At 53.6% G+C, this 22,729-nt stretch overlaps 2 long non-coding RNA genes across 5 annotated transcripts in view; both read left to right on the top strand.

The window, feature by feature from the left end:
- The window catches only part of STX8, a 247,681-nt gene that overhangs the window by 212,898 nt on the left and 12,054 nt on the right, over positions 1-22,729 (top strand). The window contains exon 9 of one of the 4 annotated variants that reach the window (XR_002336830.1): positions 6,324-9,562. The exons of the other annotated variants lie outside the window; for them this stretch is intronic. This is a non-coding gene — a long non-coding RNA (syntaxin 8). Of the gene's footprint in view, positions 1-6,323; positions 9,563-22,729 lie in introns of those variants that run through there. 4 annotated transcript variants of the gene reach the window in all.
- LOC110255886 lies at positions 20-5,874 on the top strand. The gene is made up of 2 exons (XR_002336846.1): positions 20-1,086; positions 4,430-5,874. It is a non-coding gene; the product is annotated as an uncharacterized LOC110255886 (long non-coding RNA).

Genomic DNA, 22,729 nt, shown 5'->3' with positions numbered 1-22,729 from the left:
GTGATGCAGGCCGGCAGCTACAGCTCTGATTTGACCCCTAGCCTGGGAATCTCCTGTGCTGCAGGTGCAGCCCTAACCCTAAAAAGCAAATGATAATTAATAATAATAATAATATGGGGAACTGTCTATGACCTGGGTTGAGAAGACGCCCATCAATCAGAGACCTGGGCCCCTAGAATAGGGCTTCATGACCCTTCCTCTGGGTACAGTAACAAGAGGTGATTTGAGGTTTTTCTCCCTTTGGGAAGGAAGGAAATGTAGGTCGGGTTGCCCATGGGGCGTCGTGTGATGATACATGAATTGTTAGATTCTTGTGATTTTGTGTGTGTGTGTGTATTTGTGTGCACAGGCCCACGTGTGCCAGCTGGGCAGCCAAGGGGAGGCTGTCAGGACCTGAGTTTCTCTCCTCCCCTGCCCCCCGGCACCTGCTTATTCCATGTGGTACTGGCGCAGGTGACACTCACTCCTGTTCCAGCCACACCTGCCGCCGATCCCCAGGCCAAGCCACAGAGGTGCGACTGGCCTGGTGACTGCCTGAGCGTAGTTTACAAAGACATACGGTTCCGCAGGACGCAGAAAGCAACCACTGCCCGCCTCCACCTGCCTTCCCACGCTTCAGAGGAAAAAGGTCCTTTGGCCCTTTCCCCTGTTTCTTCTGGATCTTACTTTCTTCTTTCTAAATCCTGTGCTTGTGCTAATGTGACTTGACGTGGTTGCGGTTGGGGACGTTGGCTGCTACCCTCCTGCACTGGAAGAAGAGGCGCTTCCGTGTCTCCGGCTCTGCCACCAACGCAGTTAACGCGCAATTGTCAGGGAATTATTCCGCCTTTTCATTTAGACAGTCTCAGTATTTTTGGCTGAGCCATGTAGCTTACTATAATTAGATTTCCTTTCTTACACAATACTTGTTCTCCCTGAACTTGTCATCTGTCCCCCCCTTCGCTGATCGTAATTCTTGCCCTAAATCGCCTGGGGAAATGGCCCGTCAGATATTTCCCCTGGAGGGGGCTCAGCCCTCCTGGAGTTGAAAGATTCCTTTCTCCTGCACTTTGCAGTGGCGTGAGAGACGCATCTAGAGCATCTTAGGTGAGAAACCCCGGGGGACGAGCCTTTCGAAGGCCGTCTCCGTTGTCCTCTGGCCTTTTCCTTGTTGCTGTTGAGGACTCCAGGCCGTCCTGATTTCTGGACTGGGTCACCCGTCCTGTCTGGCTTTGGAGAGCTTGCCTTGAGCCTCAGCAGTCTAAATTCCACGCAGGCCTCTGGGAGCTTCTTCCCTTGCCCTGTACTTTTGTGTTGGGTGCTGGGTGGATACTTCAGCCTGGAATTCAGGTCCTTGAGTTGCGGGCATTTTCCCATTTATTGCCGCTTTGATAATGACACCCTCAGTTTTTTCTTTGCTTTCCTGCCGGTACGTTCTTTGGGGGGAAATGGGGCTTTTCTAGCTTAGTCTCCTTTCCTTGTTATTTTCTCTCTTGTGGTTCCTTTCTTTGTCTTTGTGTTCATTTGGGGGATGCAGTGACATCTTCAAAGCCTCCTATGGAATTTCTTTGTTGTTGCTGTCCTTTTAAACACACAAATTTTCCAATTTTTATTTTTATTTTATTTTATTTTATTTTTGCCATTTCTTGGGCCGCTCCTGTGGCACATGAAGGGTCCCAGGCTAGGGGTCTAATCGGAGCTGTAGCCACCAGCCTACGCCAGAGCCACAGCAACATGGGATCCAAGCTGCGTCTGACCTACACCACAGCTCACGGCAACACCGGATCCTTAACCCCCTGAGCGAGGCCAGGGATCAAACCCGAAACCTCATGGTTCCTAATCGGATTCGTTAACCACTGAGCCACGATGGGAACTCCTCCAATTTTTAAATGTTACTCTGCTGTGGTTTTATCATACAAAACGTTTTCTCTCTCTGAGCGTATTCATTATCATCTCTTTGTAGCTTTTGATTCTTTGCATTGTATCTTTTCACTGAATTCTTTTTTCTGTTTTTTTTGGGGGGGGAGTGGGGATAATTGGGTTCTTTTTTCTTTCTTTTCTTTGCTCAAATGTCTGCTAATGCTTGGCTACACATGACTGTTTAAGACTGAAGCACTAAGGAGCCACAGAACGTACTCTATGCTTGGGTGGGGTGTGTTGAGTCGTAGGTTTCATAAGCGATTACCAGACATGGAAGGACCTAGTCGTTTCACTGCGGACCCCAGATGCTGGTGTCTGTGGGTCTTGTCTTTTTGGCGAGTGCCTTTCTGCTGAGTGGAGCCCTGTGAGCTCCTGCCTGATGGATAGAGGCTTAGCTGTTAGCATCCGGGAGCCTGATAATGGGGAGGGGACGAGAGCTCACCATTCCCCATTAAGACGTGTGCTGGACATGTAGCCCTCGCCTTATCCCTTCCTCCTCCTGCACCTGTTGCCCTGTATTGATCAGAACTCCTCTGTCTCCGGGTCCTCCACTGAACCTCTTCCCCAGAGGATGGTGCAGAGGCAACTTGGCTGCTTGTGGGGATGCTGGGGGGACCTGGGCTGTCCTTGGTCCTCATGTAGTCCTCAGCCAGCCCCCTGTTGTTAGCTCTGCCTTCAGAAGTACCTGGTGCCTCCCATCCCTGAGCCTTGCCAGGGGTCTGGTGCAACAGCCAACTGCTCTTTTGGTCCCTACCCCCCACCCCCCAACTCCTACTCGATTGTTTGTTTCATCTTCTAAGTCATCCATCCCTTGTCCATGGGCTGTCTGTCTTCCAACACTGTATTTTTACTTTTTTTTTTTTTTAGGGCTGCACCTGTGGCATATGGAAGTTCCTGGGCCAGGGGTTGAATTGGAGCTGCAGCTGCTGGCTTTCGCCACAGCCATAGCCACGTCAAACCCAAGCTGCATCTTCAGGCTATGCTGCAGCTTTTGGCCACGCCAGATCCTTAACCCACAGAGCAAAGCCAGGGATCGAACCCACATCCTCACGGACACTATGTCAGGTTCTTAACCCGCTGAGCCACACACAAAGGGAGCTCCCCAACACTGTATTGATGTGTCTGATTGGATGTCACTTTCTGCCGTGTTCTTTGGGTTATGGGTTTATACCGTTTCTCCCACGGGAGGTGGCGTTTTGGGGTGGGGGGAGCAGTGAGGGGTAGGGGTAACCGTGGGTATTCGATTTGCCGTGTTTGATGGGAGCAGCGCAGCACCCACACGGGCCCCCCTCTGACGTCACGTCATCCCATCCTGCAGATGAGGAAGGCAGACCGCCCCAAGGCAGAGGCCCTCTGCCAAGGTCACGGAGCTCTCGGTAGCGGAGCCGAGATTTGAGCCCAGGTGTGCCCCTGAAACCTGCGCTCTTTCGCCCGCATCACGCTTGTTCTGAGTCTCCGGGATTGCTCAGGCTTCCCTCTGACCACACCGAGCAACATCCATCAGGCGCACATACCACACACGATCCCGAGGGGCCGCCTAGTGCAGCTAACAGGCCTTTTTTTCCCCCCTTCCCTTTGTTCCCCGAAGCAATTATTTCTTTATTTCATTTAAAGACCCGGCCTCTGCAGCTGCTGCGGACAGCTTAGAGTTTGTCTGAAGGTTGAAGACGAGAACCAAGCCGTGAGCTTACGAGCCATCAAAGTTGAAAGATGTATTGAGGTGAAATACCGCTGCAAAGCCTCCCCACCAAACCTTTTTTTTTTTTTTAAGTGCTTTTTTCTTTCCCAAATGAAAAAGAACTATTTGTATTACACATGCATTTAAAAAAAAAAGAAAAGAAAAAACCTCCAGCTTACACACAAATATGTTCAGCCCTGGCGGTGTTCAAGACAATTTTTTTGGGCAACTGCCCACCCCACCCCAACACAGCAGACAGCCTAGCCTTCCGAAGCCAAAATAATTGCATGTCATAGATCAATATTTAGAGTCAAAGATTAGTGTGTGTGAGTGTGTGTGGGTGTGTGTGTGTGTGGGCCGGAACATGTGCCTCGCCTTGTCTCTCTCAGAGAAGAATCTGTGCTAACAGTTAAATAACTTTGTTTTCATACCGAATATGTAAGTTGCACATTTGAGCCACGTGGGCCGAGGTTTGAAATCAAGAGCCGCTTTCGGAGTTGAACCCCTGGGGATGAAATGCGGGAAGCAGTCGAGGCGAGTGTTTGATCCCTTCGTGATCGCGCCCCAGTTTGCCTTTCTTCCAGCCCCACCAGGTCTGGCATTCCCCTTGGCCTTCTCGGGAGGGCTGTAGAGTTTTTGGCAAGCATGAGGCCCGTAACGTGGGAATTCCAGAAGACATCCGTCGCAGCCTCTCGGTATAGGGTGCATTAGTCACTTGCGAAGGGGAAATGTGTGAAGGTATTGTTTGTGTTGCAAGTTGTTTGTTTTTCTGAGCGCGCCTACCGGAGCAACTGTGTGTGCAGACAGGTTTATTTCCGAGGGATTGGTGGTAAACAGTGTGTCTGTTTACAGCCAGGCGTTGGTTCGTGTCATCGTCTCCGTGGCGGTTTCCAGGCGTGATTGAACCAGGCCGTGACCTTTCCACGAGCCCTTCTGCCACTCCTCCTGTTGCCCTCAGGTGATCACTGCTTCAGAGTCACACCAGTGGAGGCCTCGATCTGCCCCGAGTAGGGCCAGGCGGGCTCCCCGTGGTCTGGAGGGCTTTGGGCTGAACCCCGGCTCCTGGAGGCAGGCCTTGGAGAAACGGCTCATCCAGGGGAGACCGGGAGCTGCAGGAAGCAGCCTGGGCCCAAGCCGACCAGCAAGTCCAGGATGCTCCACCTGGGGTCACAACAGCCTGAGCTTCTCTTGATTCTGGCTGCTCAATGTCCGGCGTTGGCAGAGTAGAGATGGCACCTTGGCAGCCAGAGACAAGTTTCTGCTGACCAGATGTTGCCTGGGGCCTTATAAGAGAATGCAGATTCTGGGGCCAGCCCCAGGATTTGCTGACCCCGGGGCCTGGGCATGTACCTTCCCCCTCCCAGCTCCTGCACCCCCACCCCCGTCCTTCGGCAAAGTCCCATTATCCAGGGCCGCATTTTCCAGTGTCCTCCGTGATAAGGATTCCATGATGGTCTGACTAAAAATGCAAATTCCTGGGCCCCATCCTGGAACCACTGGCTCAGAGTCACCAGTGGGCTGAGGCCCGGGGAGCAGGGAGTAGTGGAACCTAGCATTCCAGGACACTTCAGATGCCAAGGCCAAGGTTGCCTGCTGGAAACCATCAGAGGGAAGGAACCAAGGCCCAGGCCATGCCTTTGAACGGCTTTGCGTCTGTTAATTGAAACAAAAAACTAGCCAAAGGCTGAGGACGCCCCCAGGGCCTTTGAGCCCAGGCAGGTCCCATCAGAAAGTTTCCTAGCTTTTCACTCATCTACCTGTCCCCCTCTGAGAACTTCCAAAGCTTTCTAATTCTGCTAAGTTGAAATCAGGATATAAACTCCGTCCTTATGCTGCTGGTTTAAAGATTCGAGGCAACGTTCTTTTCAGTAATTATCTCCAAAAGTACATTTCATTGGGCTTGATTTTTCAAAAGCAAGGGTCACGTTTTCTGCTTTTTAAAGAAAGAAAATTTTCCACACCTGTCGTTTCTCCCAGCTTCTGAAGTTTTCAACTTCATTTCTATGTAAACCCTGAGCTTCTAAGGCCCAAAAAACACATAGCGTTTATCTCTGTAGCCCTTGGGTGCAGATCGGCGCCCAGCCTGTTCCATGGATGCGAGGGATATATTTTATTTTCCTCGGTGAAGTTAAACTAAGACTCTCCCAGTTAAACTTTACCTATTTTGGGGGTGAGACATGGGACATGCGGTTGGTTATTGGCTTATTAATTTGAAGATTTATGAGAGGCAAATGCCAGTCTTTTCTTTAAAAAAAAAAAAAAAAGTAAAACCGAGAGACAAAACCTACAATTGTCCGTACCAGCAAGGGATGTCCAGATTCCCCTGTATCCTGCCGAGGAAATTTCCTTGCATAAATGGGTTTCTATTAGTTGATGGAAAAATTAAGTTAACTGGAATCCCCAATTCACCAATCGTGCCAGTTCACTGAGGTATTAGTGTCCTGTTTAAACTCTCAGAGCTATTAAATTAAATGGTCATGACATGAAACCTCAGAAAAGTCTTATTGTCGTCTAGAAAGATTGTGTACAGGTGTCGCTAGCCTGCTTTAGAATAAAAAAGGCTTCAGTATTCTCAGAAATCATTTCCCCTGCTGAGGAAATGCCCCAGAGTGAAATAGCCTTTTCCAGCACCGTCCTTGCTGGCTCTCGGCCTCAAAAGAAAAATCCTCGAACGTTACTCGGGTTCGTTGCCATCCGATTTTCTGGAATAGATGATGATAATTTTATGTTTGATTAACAATTCCAGAAATGAAAGGAACTGTAACCCCCGCGGACCGAAGTTGTGGGAAACACTTTGTTGCTCACGAAGGTTGTTTTTAATGTTAAACGACGCGTCCAGGAATTCTCGCTGCGGCTTAGCAGGTGAGGAACCTGACACAGTGCTGATGAGAATGCAGGTGAATTTCTGGCCTTGCTCGGTGGGCTCAGGATCTGGCACTGCCACGAGCGGTGGTGTAGGTCACAGACCTGGCGTGGCTGTGGAGTAGGCTGGCAGCTGCCTCTCCGATTCGACCCCTAGCCCAGGAATGTCCGTATGCTGCAGACGCGGCTGTTAAAAAAAAAAAAAAAGGAGTCTGTTTAAGCTTAGGAAGTGAAAATCGCATCTCCCATCTCTGGCAAGAATTCTCCATTTCATTTCAAGTCGGTGTGGTGCGGACTTATCTTAAATGTATTCTTTAATCCCACGAAATGAAAAGTCTGAGCATTCTCTTTCAAACAGCCAGGGGTGACTAGTTTCTCAACAGGGGAAAAACCACCTTCATGTAGGAACAGTGTTCTTAACTTGTCCACATCTTGATTGCGGAGTAAAAGATGGAATTTGTCGGCAGAGGGTTCTGACGTCACCACACGCAAGTCCTGTGAGTTTCATAAAGCACAGCCTCTCATTTGCTCCTCCCCCGAGGTCACATTCCGTTTGGGAGTCTGTGGCTGTGAACCCCTCTTTCCTGTCGAGGTACCCGTCTGCCTTCCCGGACGGCCTGACCCCCTGCGCGCCTAACCGGTCCTACAGCAAATCCCTGACTGCTCTTGCTTCCTCCTGCGCCGACTGGCGTCTTCAGTCTCCCCGAGGTACACACGGTTCCTCAGTTTGGCTAAAGGAAGACAAGTTCATCCCCATGAAGCGACTCCCTCCGAGTTCCCGCTGGGGCGCGGTGGGATCGGCGGCCTCTCTGGAGCACGGGATGCAGGTTCAATCCATGGCCCGCACAGTGGGTAAAGGATCCAGTGTTACCGCAGCTGTGGCTTTGGTTGTGACTGTGGCTGGGATCTGATCCCTGGCCTGGGAGCTCCATGTGCCTCGGGGCGGCCAAAAAAGGAAAAAAAAAAAAAAAAAAAAAAGCTACTGTCTCATTTCACGTGTGGAGATTGGCAGGTTCCGCTCTTGCCCAGATATTTCCTCTGAGACGCGCTGAATCGGGGACGCTGCCGCAGGTGAGCACGGGGACCCCTCGGCTCTGCTCTCCTTGGCCCGAGAGCTTGGCCAGAGGAACGCGGAACAGAGAAGACAGCCAGCTTGCCTTTGGCTGCCCTTTCCTTCCAGGCTGATCACCAGCTTAGTCCAAGGAACAGGGGGAGGCGGCGGAGCCTTAGAAGTTAAGAAAGGCGACCCCTGCAGACCGCGGGCTTCACTGATTTTCAGAGGTGGCTTCGGAACACGTCTTCCCGTGGCAAACGTTGTTCCCCGCTTTCAACCGAGGTTCTGTCTGAAGGAATATAATGAAGAGCTGCACTTAGCCTGGGATGTTACAGTAAGAAGGTATCAGCACGTGCCAATCAGAACATTCCCCAAAATACAAAAGCATGAAACGAGTGTCTGGGAGCCTTGGGGTGGAGGGAGAAAATGGGGCGGGGGCGTGGGGAGACCTCGGTGGGAGGCCTCTGCCAGCCATGGATGCTCCACCCGCACCTGAGCCTCTACCCCATCCCAGTCACTCCTGGACTGCTTTGTATTTAGGATTCTTCGCGTAGACGAGGTCTGCCTCCAAACCCCCCACCAAAGTAGGAACCTTTCCCCCAATGGCTTGCTGGGCCCACAGACAAATTTTATTTAATCCCAGTGGAAGAAAAGCAAATGGTATGCTGTCAAAACGTGCTCAGAATAATCCCCAGGCCGTCCAGAACTGGGCTCGTGATCTTCTCCAGCCCCGCTCTTCTTTCTCCGTTTTCGCGTTTGATGAGCAAGACCACCAAGCACTCAGGCGTCCCAGCCAAGCGCTCGGGAGTCGTGCCTGGCTCCCGCCTCGCGCTGAGAGGCCCAGCGTCCCCGTCAGTCCCCCGGCTCCGCGTCCTCAGAAAAGCCGCTTGCACGGTTTCCCGCAGATGCCTGCCGTCTTCCGGATCCGTCTCGCTGCCTCCTCGCCCATCGACCTGTCTCCAGTCCTGCTCCCTCTCGGAAGCCAGCGTGCGTTCGCTCTTATCACCCCCTCCCATGGGCACCACTTCTCTCTGCTGAAGCCTTTCAGGCGCCCCCCCCCCCCACCGCCCAGATTCCTGGTGACAAGGCGCAGGGCCCTCTGTGACCTGCTCGCCGTCTCATCTCCTTCCCAGTCCCCCGGCCACCCCCTGTTCTGCAGCAGCAAAGGTCAGCCGATGCTCGCGCCTTCCCAGGGCTGGGCTCGTACCTGCCCTTTGTATTCCCCTCTCTAAGCCCTGGCTTCCTTATCCGCAAAAGTAGGGGTGGCCCCGGCGGCCTCTCCATCGTCCCTGAAACATCCATCGCAGTCTTTATTTTTGCTGATTTAAATGTTGATATTGATTGATCCATGCACCCGGTCAGGAATCCAGCCTTCCACGATCAGGAGGGGGCTCTCTCTTCATTAGAATATTCCTTTATGTCCGTTTTTACTTGCTTGTTCTGTGTGTAGGAGCTTAGTTACGAATCCGCTTTTCTCATTGTCCTTTCTGATGGATGGTGACCCGTTCATAAGAAAGGGGGTGTGTCTGTCTGTCTGTTAACCAAGCGCTTTATGCTTTAGTTCAGATAGGTTTTCTGTCACCTCTTTAGTTATTTGCAGGTTAGGCTTTCTCATCGTCTGCGGATAAGAACTCTCTGTCTGTCTCCTTTAGTTCTTGCAGGAAAACAGGAATGCACGTGTTTAGGCTTGGAGTCCACACTTGAGAGGAGGGCTGACTGGGCAGCAGAGGGCGGCTGTTGACCCTGGGTCGGTCTGGATGCAGAAGACAGGAGTCCACAGTGGGTTACTTTTTTTTTTTTAAGGTTTTGCAGAAGTACGGTTAATTTGCAAGGTGTGATCATTTGTGCTGTGCCGCAAAGGGACCCAGTCATACGTATCTACGTGCCCATTTTCTCTCCGATTCTTTTCCCACACAGATCATCACACAACACTGGGTGGAGTGCTCTGGGCTGTACAGCGGGTCCCCGTTGGCGGGTCATTCCTTAGACCTCAGTGTGTGCAACCCCGAGTCCACCCCCCGCCCGCCGGCCCCACCGGTAACATAACGTTTTTCAAAGCCTGAGTCTGTTTCTGTTCTGCAAATCAGCTCATTTGTATTCTTTTGGGGTTTTTAAAGAGTCTATATATAGGTGATATCATATGATGTTTGTCTTTCACTCTCTGACTGACTGCACTCAGTATGACAGGTTCTAGGTCCCTGGCGGGTTCCCTTTGAATCGGGCACCTGGCTGTGGACGCAGAGAAGGTGGTGGAAGCGGTGCTGTTGGTCTTCTTAGGTCTCTTTGTGATTCTGTCCAGTCTTTTTTTTTAAACAATAAACTTTTCATATTTGAAAAGTTCTAGATCTACAGAGAAATTGTCCAGTCTTAACATTATTGCAGACTCTGATTGGAACTGTTGGAGTCAGTTCACATTCCAAGGACCAACACCGAAGCGCTTTGAAACCGTGGATAAATTGCTTCGTTTTGCTGAGCTGCAGGTTCTGTCTTTGTCATTGTCGTCATGGTGACAATAACAGCAGTTTGCAAGGTTGTGACAGGGCTCACAGGTGACATACAGAAGACAGCAAGCATGGGGCCTGGCGCACAGCGGACCCCCCCCCCCCCCCGCCAATGCTCACATCTCTGCTGCTGCTGCTGCTCCATCCTTGTCAGATAGTGGCAGAGCCAAGGACTTCCCTTCCACCCCTCCCCTGGGGGGGGGCTAGTCTCCAGAGTCCCTAAACTTGGAGTCCCCTTTCTTCCCCCAGCCCTAACCTCCTCCTGCTGCTCCAGCCCTGCACCTCCCCTGTTCTCTCCTCTCTCAGCTCCCCTTTGACCTCTGAACCCATAAGCATTGCCACCTCGCCAGCCGAGACCCGTCTCCTGAGCCCAGGCTCGTACTGTGCATCCGACTGCTCCCTCGATCCCTCGGTCCAGATTCCTCAGCAGAAATCCTGTTTCCTCTGCTTCTGTCACTAAAGCCTCCCTCTCTCATCCAGAAGGAAGCCCTGGTAATTCTCTGCTAAAATAGATCTCAGGTCCTTCCACCTCCACCACCGCCGCCCCGTCCCGCCTCACCCTCTCGCCTGGATGCTGTGACCATGCTGTCAGTAAGGGCTTGTTGGCGTTACTTGTCCCTGGAGACTGGCCCTCCAGTCCAGTGTCCACACGGTGGCATAAGTAACTGCATAATGTAAATCAGAGGAGGCTCCTCCCTGCTTTAACCCAGTGGTGGCTTTGCTCTAAAACCCAGCTCCTGGCCGCAGCCTCCAGGGCCCTACAGAGCTTAGCCCTTGGCCTCAGGGTACTCATCTTGGGTCCTCTCCTTCTCTCTGGCCATTCCAGCCACAAGGACACTCTTTCCAGCTCATGAGGTCCCCAAGCTCTCCGCTCACTCCCCTGCCGCTGGAATGGGCTTTGCCCAGCTTCGCCTGTGGCTGTAACGTTTAGGCCCCGACTTAGCGCCTCCTCGGCAGGAGACGCTCCTTTCAAGGGGTCCTGATCCTAGTGCCTTGTTGGTTTCCTAGCCCATCGCCGCCCTCCGTCGTTGTCTCATGTGGTTACTTGGCTCTGCCTCCCCCTTCAGCGTGTCGGTTCCGTGGGGCGAGGTACATGCCATCCACCGTGACCGCTGTCGTGTTCCCAGCATCTGACATGGTACCTGGCACGGAGCAGGTTAATGATGGCTGGAAGATGAGAGCTGCCCTTCCCTCTGCTCAGCCTGGACCCCATCGGGAGCCGTGTGGCCTTCCACCAGCTCTCATTTCCAGCCCTGCCTTCACCCTGCGCTCTAGAAAGCTCCAGGATTGCTCGTTGGAGAAGCAGTGCCCGGGGACATTGTCCAGAGAGACAGGGAAGTTCCCTGGAAAGGAGTTCACCCTTCACTCCCCTTAAGTCACGGAGACTTTTGTCCTTGTGAGACCGACCGATGCTGAAAATGTGGATCTGGGGTGGGTGTTTTATTTTAATTTTAGGGCTGCACCTGCAGCATATGAAAGTTCCCAGGCTAGGTGTCCAGTTGGCGCCGTAGATGCCAGCCTACGCCACAGCCACAGCCATGCCAGATCCAAGCTGCGACTGCAACCTACTCCACAGCTCACAGCAATGCCGGATCCTGACCCACTGAGCAAGGCCAGGGATCGAACCCGCATCCTCATGGTTCCTAGTCAGATTCATTTCCACTGACCCATGACAGAAACTCCTGGGGGTGGGTGTTTTAAAAGGCAACTCTGACTAAAGCCAGTTTTGTTCTTGTCTTAGTTTTCTCGCTGCTGGCCTAAAACATCTGATGTCAAAAGTGGCAGGATGCCTTCCAGCCGTCACGCGGGTGATAAAATGTTGCAGCTAGAAATGTATTCCCTCAGGCTGAGTCCTCCGTTTCCACCTATGCAGGAGATACAGATAATTAAACCTGTGTCCTTCGGCAGGGGGGGGTCTTTGGATGGGGAGAGGAACACAGACTCACTCCCGTCCTCACAGTGATAAACCCAGGTGTGTTTGCCATCAGGACCCAGGGTACCGTGTTAGGAAGCAAGGCGGGCCGGGGTCGATCCCGATGTCCTAGTTCAAGTCCAGAGAAAAGACGCTGCTCGCCCACCTCGGCTTTGCGTCTGGGCTACACTGGCTACGGATGGGCTAGTGGCCAGCCAGGGGTTGCCTGACCTCTCTGTACCCCCGTGTCACCGTGGCTTGACGGGCGAGGTTGTGGGGTATGCCTTGACTCACTCCCCCCACCCCGCCCCAACTCCCAAGGGCGTTGATCTAAACAGATCGGCCAGTGCACTTGTCTGGTAAAACCTGAATAAGAGGAGTTCCCGTTGTGGCGCAGTGGTTAACGAATCTAAGCACCATGAGGTTGCGTGTTCGATCCCTGGCCTCACTCAGGGGGTTGGGGATCCGGCGTTGCCGTGGGCTGTGGTGTGGGTCTCAGATGCAATTCCGATCCTGCGTTTCTGTGGCTGTGGTGTAGGCCGACATCTACAGCTCTGATTAGATGCCTAGCTTGGGAAACTCCATATGCCCAAGAAAAATACAAAGAAGACAAAGGAGTTCCCGTTGTGGCGCAGTGGTTAACGAATCCAACTAGGAACCATGAGGTTGTGGGTTCGGTCCCTGCCCTTGCTCAGTGGGTTAAGGATCCGGCGTTGCCGTGAGCTGTGGTGTAGGTTGCAGATGCGGCTCGGATCCCGCGTTGCTGTGGCTCTGGCGTAGGCTGGTGGCTATAGCTCCGATTCGACCCCTAGCCTGGGAACCTCCATATGCCTCAGGAGTGGCCTAAAGAAATAGCAAAAAGAAAAAAAAAAAAAAAAAAAAAAAAAGCCTGAATAAGAAAAGTGCCTATTTATTGTACGCTTTCCACGTAGCAAATGTCATCCCTGGGGTGTTATGTCTGCAACAGTTATCTCCACGTCAGGAGGCCCAGAGAGGTTAAGTAGCTTGCCCATAGTCACACAGGTGGGGAAGGGAGTGGCCAGGACCTGAACCCAGGCAGTGCGGCCCTAGAGCCACAGGCCCAACCATTCCGTACGCGTCACTGACGCTGTGGGCAATGACAAGGAGAAGGGGCACGGACCCGGGGAAGGCGGGGTGGCCAGGCAGTGGGCGCTCGACCCAGAGGCAGAGAGCAGGGCGGCCCCCGCGTCAGGGGCCAGGCCCCCACTGAGCAGCGAGCAGGGGAGAGTTGGGCCTGGGAGGTCAGAGCCAAGGGGAGAGCGGGCTCTGCAGAGACCCGGGAGGCCCGGCCGGACCCCTCAGCCCGGATCCGCCCGAGCAGCAAGGGCGCCTGATCACCAGACGCCGAAGCGGGGGCCGTGGTAAACAGACCCTTGACCGTAACAGTCTCGTGATCGTCGGGACTCGGGTGCTTCCTGACCTAGGGACGTTCTAAATAAATTCTTGTCCTTTCGAAGCCTCTGTTTAAACAAGTGTGGATGGCATCCATAAATTTGTTCTGTTTGGTTTGGTTTGGTTGGACACTTGCTGGTCGATGTGACGGACACAGCCAAGCTGGGGTCAGATCCCTTCTGGAGCCCTGGTCGGGAAGGTCGTGCCACCCCCACCCCCGTCCAGCAAGCAGGTGACACGTCTGAACAGGAAGGCAGCTCCACCACCTGTGACGGGACCCAGTTAGGTGAAGCGGTGGCGTGGCGAAGCGAGAGCCCCCCGGCAGGCTTGGCAACCTGAATGAGAAAAGTTACTTTCGGGCCTGACTTTCTTGGAGAAACATCTCAGGAGCAACCCCTTAGGGTCATTTCCCCAGAACCAGCATGAAATGGCATGATGAACATGTGGGCTGTGATGCAGTTGCTCACGCCTTATGTGGGTTACCTGAATTCAGGTACATCGTTTCCAGAAAAACCACCCAGAGGGGCCACTTAGAGCAGATTTGGGGCGGTGGCCGCCTTGAGGCCCGGCCCGGGGAACCCAGGGCTCCACGGCGAGGAGGAGCCGCTGAGATGTCCAGCACGGGATGCGAGATGTGGGGGGCCCCCTCGCCGAAGCCCAAAGGCCCCAGGCCAATTATGCAATTAGCCAAGAGCCTCTGCTGGCCTCCGCACTTGTTTAGATAAAAGTTGCAATCATCCGAGAGCTCTTGAGCCAGGGTCTGTCTGCGAGGAGCAAGTCAGACTGTATAAACCCGCCCAGCGCCACGCAGGATGGTCCTCAGACAAGTCCCATGCCCCCCCGCCCAGCAGAACAGCAGCATTTGTAGAGAGACCTCTGGCTGTGTGTGGCCTGGCGCCGTCCTCACTGGCCTTGGCAGGGGGGTGTCACCCCGAGGGTGGCCACAGGGGCTGGGATCCCGTGAGCGGCTGGGCTGCCCTAATCACACGGCCTGCCCTGGCCCCGCGTCAAGGCTCACCCCCAGCACATTTGAACCTGGCCAGGGGATGCTAATGAGTGGAGGCTGGAGCTCAGGACTGGAGGGGGCGCTGCTAGGGAACCCCCCCTTCCAAGAAGATGACTTTTGGACCCAGAAAGGGGAACTGCGCTCCAATGGCCTTGATTCGAGGCCCTCTGAGCACTTCCCACGTATCTCGTCTATCCTCCTGACACCCCTGAGAAGTAAGTTTGTTTAAGATTTTTCCGCGGTTATGATTCTGCCTGTAGATCCCAGTCCCTGAGTCCATGTCATTCTAAACCCGGAGTCTCATCCCCATCTCACTTTTCCTAACATAACTAAACCCTTCAGGGAATGAAACATCTCAGGCTTCAGCCCAGCCAAAGGGCGATTTCTTCTCCCCCTTCCTTTTTCTGTTGTTGTTAACTTTGATTTATTACTTAGCGTTCTAGCCAGGCTCGATGGATGTTCGGAATATTATAAATAACGTGGATTGAAAAGATGGTGCTGAAATGTTTATTGCATTCTTAGAAAGAGCACGGGGGACGGCGTGGAGAGCGTGGCCGTGGGGAAGGAGGGGCACGAGGAGGGAGGGGAGGCCGATGGGCCGATCTTGCTCCGAGGCTGTCGATGAAAGACTGTGCTCTGAAAAGAAGGCTTGTGTATTGCAGCCCGGCTGTGAAGAATGCAGAAGTGTTCCAGCGGGTGTAGAGAATATACTTCAGGAACGCCAGGGCCATACGGAACTAATCATTAGACAGGCCCCCTCTCATTTCCTCACCCGCGGTGCTCCACGGAGGCTGTCGATGGAGCGGCCGCTGCCGCACTTCATAACTAGCTCCCCGACCCTCTTCGGGGTACCCTCTAGGGTGGCGGCAGCCAGGGCTAACCGTGTGCGCTGGAGAAAGCGCCGCCTCTGCCCGACTTAGCACCCTGGGCTTTAGCATTCCGAATCTCCATTCTTTGTTCTCCGGGTGCACTGGAAAGACACGTGTTTTCCGAGATCAGGACCCCCGACGCGGGAAATAAATGTCACGTTAGCCCGTTTGCATCCCTTGGTCACAAGTGAAGCTGAAATCATACCAGGCTTTTCTTTCCTGCGAGGAGGAAGCAGGGTCGGAGCTCCGTAGTGGCTCAGGCTTGGCTCAGCTGTCTGGGTCAGCCTGATGCTGGTTGGAAAAGTCTGGCCATGTGGCCAAAGTAATAGGTAATATTGGTTTGGGATGGGGGCGATTTGCGATAGCAGTTGAGTTCTGAGCATCAAATACACCCCAGGCTGCTCCCCCTCCGCGCGAGGATGTGTGTCATCAGCGGAGCCGGGGGCCTTCCTCCCGGCTGGGTACCCCTACCCATCACCTTGGTGGTACCCAGGGGAAGCTGCAGCTCTTCCGTCCTGTTGGCAGGATGATGTTTGATTTCATGGGGCAGAGAATGGCCCTGACCTCTAACCCACTGGGCCTCAAACCTGAGCCCCAGAAGATTCATGGGCGGGGCTTGTTAACACCCAGCTTCCTGGTCTGCCCGCCCCCGGAGACCCAGACGCAGTGGGAGCAAGGCAGGGCCCTCGAAGCTGGATGTCTAACCAGCCCCCAGGGACACTCCCAAGTTCACGCCGTGACCAGCAACGTAGCATTTCTAGCACTGCGTAATTTCTGGTCAGACCCTTCTCTGGAATATCTGTGGGTGCCGCTGAACGCAAGTTCCAGGGATTGAGGGAAAATGTAAAACCGGACTATTTGATTCAATCCAAAAAGGGTCTGCTGGCTGAAAATTCTGAGCCTAAGTCATCTGTGTTAGAAAGACACTCTTGAGCATCTGGTTAAAAATCCCAGCATTTCCCTGCAGTGTAACTCTGTTCGTTACTGGAAAGATCCGTCTAGAATATATGCTCTGCTAGAATTTTATATTCATGCACCAGCCACTAAGGGACAATCTATTGATTGTGAGTTTGGCAGTACCAGCCGTACTTACCTTGTACCTGCGTATTTTTTTAGAACCGCGATTCCAGAATAGCCTGTTTTCTTGAGTTTATTATACTCCTCCTCCATCCATTCACTCTCTCATCCTTTTTTTTTTTTCCCCAGCACATATTTATTGAGATCGTACTATGTGCCAAGTACTGTTCTAGCTGCTAAAATATCCACATTAACTGTTGCCAAGTAAGCACGCACTTGACACCCATACTGCCGGCTCTTAATGTCCCAAGCAATCTTTGAGTCTAAATGAGGAGCTGCAACCCAATCATGCAGAACAGAAATACGCACCTGCAGAGCACATGTTCAGTGACACCTGTCCAGGTACCTATGGATCACATGTCGGGGACACGGACGTGGAAACACGCAGTCTGTCCTCTCCAAGGATTTCTTCAGACTCTTGGGGGGGTAAACCATGAACCAATCATTTGTTAATTTCCCTGAGTATGAAGTCAGTTTCTTAGCGCACATGTTCAGTTTGCAGCGCAGCCCAGGAAGGGCCGTCCAGAGATCCGCTTGGGGCCTGGGAAAAAAGGTGTCCCTGTGGGGGGGGGTACATTTCTGAGCTGAGGCCCAAGGCCAGGGTGGCGCTGGTGGTGTAGACGCAGGCAGAGGGCTCCGATGCAGCACGAACATTCCCTGCCAAGGAGCCGAGGTGCGAGCGCACGCGGCATGTTGAGCAGGAGGCTAGGGTGGGAAAACTGGATCATTTCTTTGGGAAGGCGTCATAATTCCACTTTTTTATTTTGCTTTGAAATTATTTCTGAAATATCTGACACACCATGTTTCTTTGTGAGCCAACAAACATCTCAAAGCCAAATCTGACGTTTAAATTGTCTCTTCCTGCGTTTTTTCCCAGAGACTAGAGAAGCGCTTGATGACGTCATTTGAGTGTTATCCTCAGACACCTCTTATCATCTGCCCTCGTACCATACACCTGAAAGGCAGATACCCTGTGTGTGTGTGTGTGTATGTACACAGTGTGTGTGAGAGGCAGACACTCAGCCGCGGCTTGCATTGAATGTGTGACCTGTGATACTCTGCGGTCATCAGTGTGTTTCTGCGACTGTATTTCTGAGGTCTCTTTATGCCCCTTCCACACCGACCACCTTCAGAGGAAGGACAGGGCCTTGGACATGGGTTCCTGGGTTGCCCTGTCCTGGACAGTCCCTCAAGCCACGTGTCCTGGCCAGCATTCCAGGCAGTTCCTTCAGATCATGTTCCTAGTCCCCCAGCTCTGCCACAGTGAATCCTGGGCCTCAGATACTTCTGTTCCTGCTGCTTGCTGATGGAATCCTCGCTCAACAGTTTTCAGGCTGTGTTCTAGAACGTACGGCTTGGGGACCTTATCTGTTTGGTTTTTTCCGGTCGGCTCAGGGGGGATGGCATGGACCCAGAGCACCTGTCAGAGCCGCCCAGGGCTCGGAGGGCAGCCGTGTCCACCCCAAGTGTCCACACAGGAGCCCATGGCTCGCTGCCTCCCTGACCGTCAGCACTGCTGGGAGTGGCACCTTTCCCCTGTGAAGCTCGAGGCTCACGGGTCCTTGGATGACAGCTGGTAGAAGGCTGTCTTTGAGGATGAAGCGTGTGAGAGAACCGTCCTTCCGGAGGTCCCAGGATGGCAGGCAAAGTGCCTTCACCCCACAGCGTGGACCGCGCCTCAGGAGCCGGCTCTGCAGCCTGCTTGCTCCAGCGTGTTTTGAACTGCGAGCCCCGTGCTGCTTTGGTCCTTGCCCGTGACCCCGCGCAGAGCAGCTTCTCAGTCTCTTCGTTGTCCTCACCCGCCCCGTCTTGGGGAGGCCATGGCCTCACGACTCTTAGGGCTACTCACAGAAAGCTGGCAGCTGACGGGCATGCTGGCTGGTTTTCACTGCACCCCTGTAACCAAGCATCTCACCACAGCGACATCGTCAAATTCACATCCTGAAGCCAGAAAAGGAGGCCCTGGGACACTCTGGGTAGAAGCAGCGGCACTCCCTTCTGATGGAGTGCTCCTACCGTAGTATAGGTTAATACGGGTATTTTGGGAATTCCCGTCATGGCACAGAGGAAGTGAATCCAACTAGGAACCATGAGGTTGCGGGTTCGATCCCTGGCCTCTCTCAGGGGGTTAAGAATCCGGCGTTGCCGTGGCTGTGGTGTAGGCTGGCAGCTGTAGCTGCGATTAGACCCCTAGCCTAGAAACCTCCATGTACCTCAGGTGCAGCCCTAAAAAGACAAAAGACCAAAAAAAAAAAAAAAGGTATTTTTATTTCTGTGCCTATGGGCTATTAGAGAATTTTGCATGAGCATTCATTTCATTTCAAAATCTTTTCCTGGTGGAGTCCTTGGAGAGACGTAGAGAAGGCTTTCGAGAATGGTGGCAGCCGTCTTTGGGTTGCGTGGAGTGGTCATGACCCCGGGTGGGGCCGGCCAGATGCTCCTCAGAGGCCCCTTTTTCCTGTGGCGCTGGTGTCCTGTGCGTGCAGCCGGGGGTGCGGGCAGCATCGGAGACTTGAGGTGATGGAGGCTGAGGGCAGATCCGAATGTCCGCACGCAGGGCTTGATGACCGCGAGTGCCTCGTTGGTAGCAGAAGCAGTTTCCAGCGGGTCACGGTAGCCACCAGTGTCTGTTGAGACCATGCCACGTGACTGGTCATGTGCTCTGCACGAAGTGTTACCTCGTTTCGTCTCCATGGCAACTGGGAGCTCAGGGTTAGCGTTCTTCTGATTTTAGGCTCAGGATTGGGTTCCTTCCGCGGATGACAGAGCTGTGATTTGAACGTGGGCCATCTGGCGTCCCAGCCTTCGGTGGGTTGTTAGGCCCCGCGGCCTCCCGGAGGAGGGAAGGCGTGTGTTCGCGTGCACGTGGGCACACGCTTCTCCAGCCTCTTCCTGCTTGGTTGGAGAGTGACACACGTGGCACTGGGAGGTAATGGGACAGGGTGCTTTCGATTGCTTCACCGTGACCGCTTGAAAGCAGAGGCGATCCCAGGAAGGCTCATTTTTCCACCTCGACGAGGGGGACAGGCTTCGCAGCCACACAGAGCGACCATGACATATGTTCTGGTTATTTGGTAAAGGGCTCGGCTCTTCGAGGGGAAGGACCCCGCCTGGCTGTCTCCCCAGCTCTTTATTTTTCTTTTCTCCCACGGCTCCTAGCAGTCATCTTTCTTCTGCCCTCTCCACTGTGGCTTTTGGTAATATATGGTCCCTGTCACCTCGGAGGCCAAAGGCATGCTGAGGTTAGGTGGGGGGCTGAGCCGGCCTCCAGGAGGACAGAGTCACGCTCCACCCAGAGCACGGGGACCGTCCCCCCTGCAACCGAAAAGCATTTACCCAGATCCTTCCAAGCTTTGGGTGACATCTTGCACCCACTGTCATCGGACTCCTGCTGCCACCCCCCACCTTCCTCTCAACGTCAGCCACCAGCTGGAGCCCAAAGCAAAGCACCCCTGCTCAAGGCGATAGCCACTGGTTTACGAAGGACGCTTTTCACTGGGGTGTGGGACTCTCAAAACAGGCCACCCGAGGGCCCGCTGCGGTCCAAGGAATCGGTGCACTGCCTTGTCACCTGGACCCCACGTCCCTGCAGACCAGGCGGTGACAGAGTGCGCTGGCCGGGGTCCCTGCCAGCATCCATTGGCAAGTCCTTCCCCCACTCACCTTGCCTCCGCTCCATAATAAGTCCCCTTTCTGTTTCCACTTGTCATTACGTCACCCTTCATTCCAGCAAGCTTGCGTCACGTGTTATTTCTAGGCTTACATATTATGAACATTCAAGGAAGGCGGTTTCCCGGTGCCATGGAGGAAGGTGCCCCAACCTCACGCGCAGTCTGTGTCCAGATCCCAGTGCGGGCTGGCCGGTTTCTGGAAAGTATTAGAGCTCCCGCCCCCTGTGCTCCGGGCACCTGAGGGAGAGGAGAGGCGGTGAGCTCCCACCTAGAGCGCAGTGCAGAGGGACAGGCTGTGTTTCTCTTTCTAGCACTTACCCTCCTAGCCCACAACTCGCTCGCTGATTGTGGTTTTGTCTTCACCCGCTGCACCCATCCAGCGCGCTCGCACGCACACACACACACACACCCCCCACACCCACACAGAGCGGCTCGGGGAGGGGAGGGGTTTCTGCCTGTTTTGTTCATTGCTGTATCTCCAGTTCAGGAGTGGTGCCTGCCACCTGGTCCTGGTTCCATCAGTGTCTGTTGAACAAATCAGAAGCCAGAAGAGCTAAAGAAGCCAGAGCACGTGGGTGTGGTCTCTGCTCTTCTGGCCACGTCCGCCGTGGGGAGCTTCTGTTTCATCTGTGGCTTAAATGTTGATCAAGCAGCGCAGCATATATAATGTATATGAAGTACCTAAGTGCCCAGCCACGCTGGCAGCACGTGTGGCTTTTGTCAGGAGAACCGTGATGGTAGGGACGTGTGGGTTCCCCTGGGACCTGCTTGACCCAGACGCCCGAGGGGTCCTGGGGAGGAGGGGACCCCAAGGGAGAGGCCCCGAATACCTAGTTCATTCCATCCAAGGTGGTCCTGTTAGCCTCGTTTACAGGGGGACTGGCCTGCCTGGATCTTTGCTCCGTATTCCTCCTGCCTGAGAGCTCGAGTATCTTTTCTTTTATTCTTCTTCTTTTTTTGGCTTTTTTTTTCAGGGCCACACCCACAGCATATGAAGGGTCCCAGACTCTAGGGGTCTAATTGGAGCTGCAGATGCCGGTCTACGCCACAGCCACAGCAACGCCAGATCCGCCGCGTCTGCGACCTACACTGCATCTTGTGGCAATGCTGGATCCTTAACCCACTGAGCAAGGCCAGGGATCGAACCTGCAACCTCATGCTTTGTAGTTGGATTTGTTTCCACTGCGCCATGATGGGAATTCCATGAGTGTATCTTTTCTTCACGGCGACTCTTCAGGATACGTCCAGCAAATCAAAGAATACTTATAAGATAATAGGGTATGTGACGGTAAAAAAAAAAAAAAAAAGAATTTTGGTCTCTGAAGAGGCCTCTTAATGGTGACAGCTTTCAAGTGGGACCTTGGCCCATTCAGAGTCAGGTGCTCAGTGCAACCCAAGACTGTGCTCCCAGGAGCCATACCTTCGAACGGTCCCTCCAGCGCTAAACCCAGTCAAGCCCAATGGTGCTCATGTGACTCTGATATTTTTCGAAATGTTTTTCGATGATCTTGTTTAGGTTAAAAAACAGGTAATTTAATTGAATGACAATGGGTTAACTTGCAAGCATCTAACGGATGACCAAGCCAGGCAGGTCGGGAAGGGTCGGCACACAGCTGGGTCTGTGAAGGAACCCTCTGGCGTGTCCCCGTGACTGTGACTGAGTCCAAAGTCCCTGGAGAAGCAAGTCTGGTTGGCCTCGCTTGGGCTCTGCCACTAGACCCGCCAGCTGTGTCTCCAAGGCCAGATCAGGTTGAGCAGACGTGGCCACTCCCTCCTCCCCTGCCAATGATACGTTCTTTGGAGGTTTGAGAGACGCAGGTCAGATCGACCAGCCAGTCGCCTTTTGCATCTTGATCGGGCGGTTTGCTTTCAACCCAGCCTAACAGATGGGCGAGCCTTCGGCTCGTTGAGAACGCCTTCCCCGACGGCCGCCCTGCGCCACCTGAGTTAGGACTCTGGTGGCAGTGCCTTCCGGTCACCTTGCCCGCCATCCCTCACTGATGCCAGGTGATGGCTCCCAGTGCACACGGCACAGAGGACTGGAGCCGTCCAGACACCTTCTGACCCTTCGTCAGGAGGGACTTGTCAAAACAAGGCATCCGTAACCGGGACGCTGACCACCTTCTCAGAGACACTTGAATTTCTGCCAGGCTCCAGCCAGATGCACGTTCCCAGGGGTAATGCAGCGCAGCGAGGGGCTACTTCTTAGCAGATACTGATCGGCATTAAATTATTGCCGTGACAGCTCCTAATAAGCTGCTTTTGATTGCTGATATGAGGGATTATCTGTTTACAGTTGAATCCCCTTGTGGAATCGTGGTGATGGCCGGGCTGAACTTATTTCAGGGAAGGGAAATGAAGAACACTTCAGAACACAGATGGGGCCCCAACCTCGTCAGCACGTTCTGTGCAGGAAGCAGCAATAAGGGCTGCGTTTTCACAAACTCCCTCCAAGGAACGGTATCGCCCGTGGGGTTGGTGGGGGGCGGGGGGATGCTGTTTTTCTGCCTCAGGAAAGAGACCCAGAAGAGGCTGTAAAGAGACAACGTGTATCTTGGCCCCAGTGGGCACACATTTGATTTTGTCGAGTCTGGTTCTGCTACAGGCAACTCTAACTCTCTTTGGCAAATCTTAGCCAGGACAGTGAGCTTGGTCAGGGCACGTGACCCACAAGTCTGACCCCTTCGTGGAGACCTGGTTTGCCCTGGGCCAGTGAGATGAGCGGTCACATCCCCACGTCAGGTCTCCGTGGACCAAGTGTCAGCCTCACCATGCTGGTGGCTGTCA

This window comes from Sus scrofa, chromosome 12, assembly GCF_000003025.6.
Source record: "Sus scrofa isolate TJ Tabasco breed Duroc chromosome 12, Sscrofa11.1, whole genome shotgun sequence".
In the NCBI taxonomy this organism is placed as follows: Eukaryota; Metazoa; Chordata; class Mammalia; order Artiodactyla; family Suidae; genus Sus; species Sus scrofa.
Note: the sequence above shows the minus strand (reverse complement) of the source record. Positions and strands in the feature narration are given on the sequence as shown.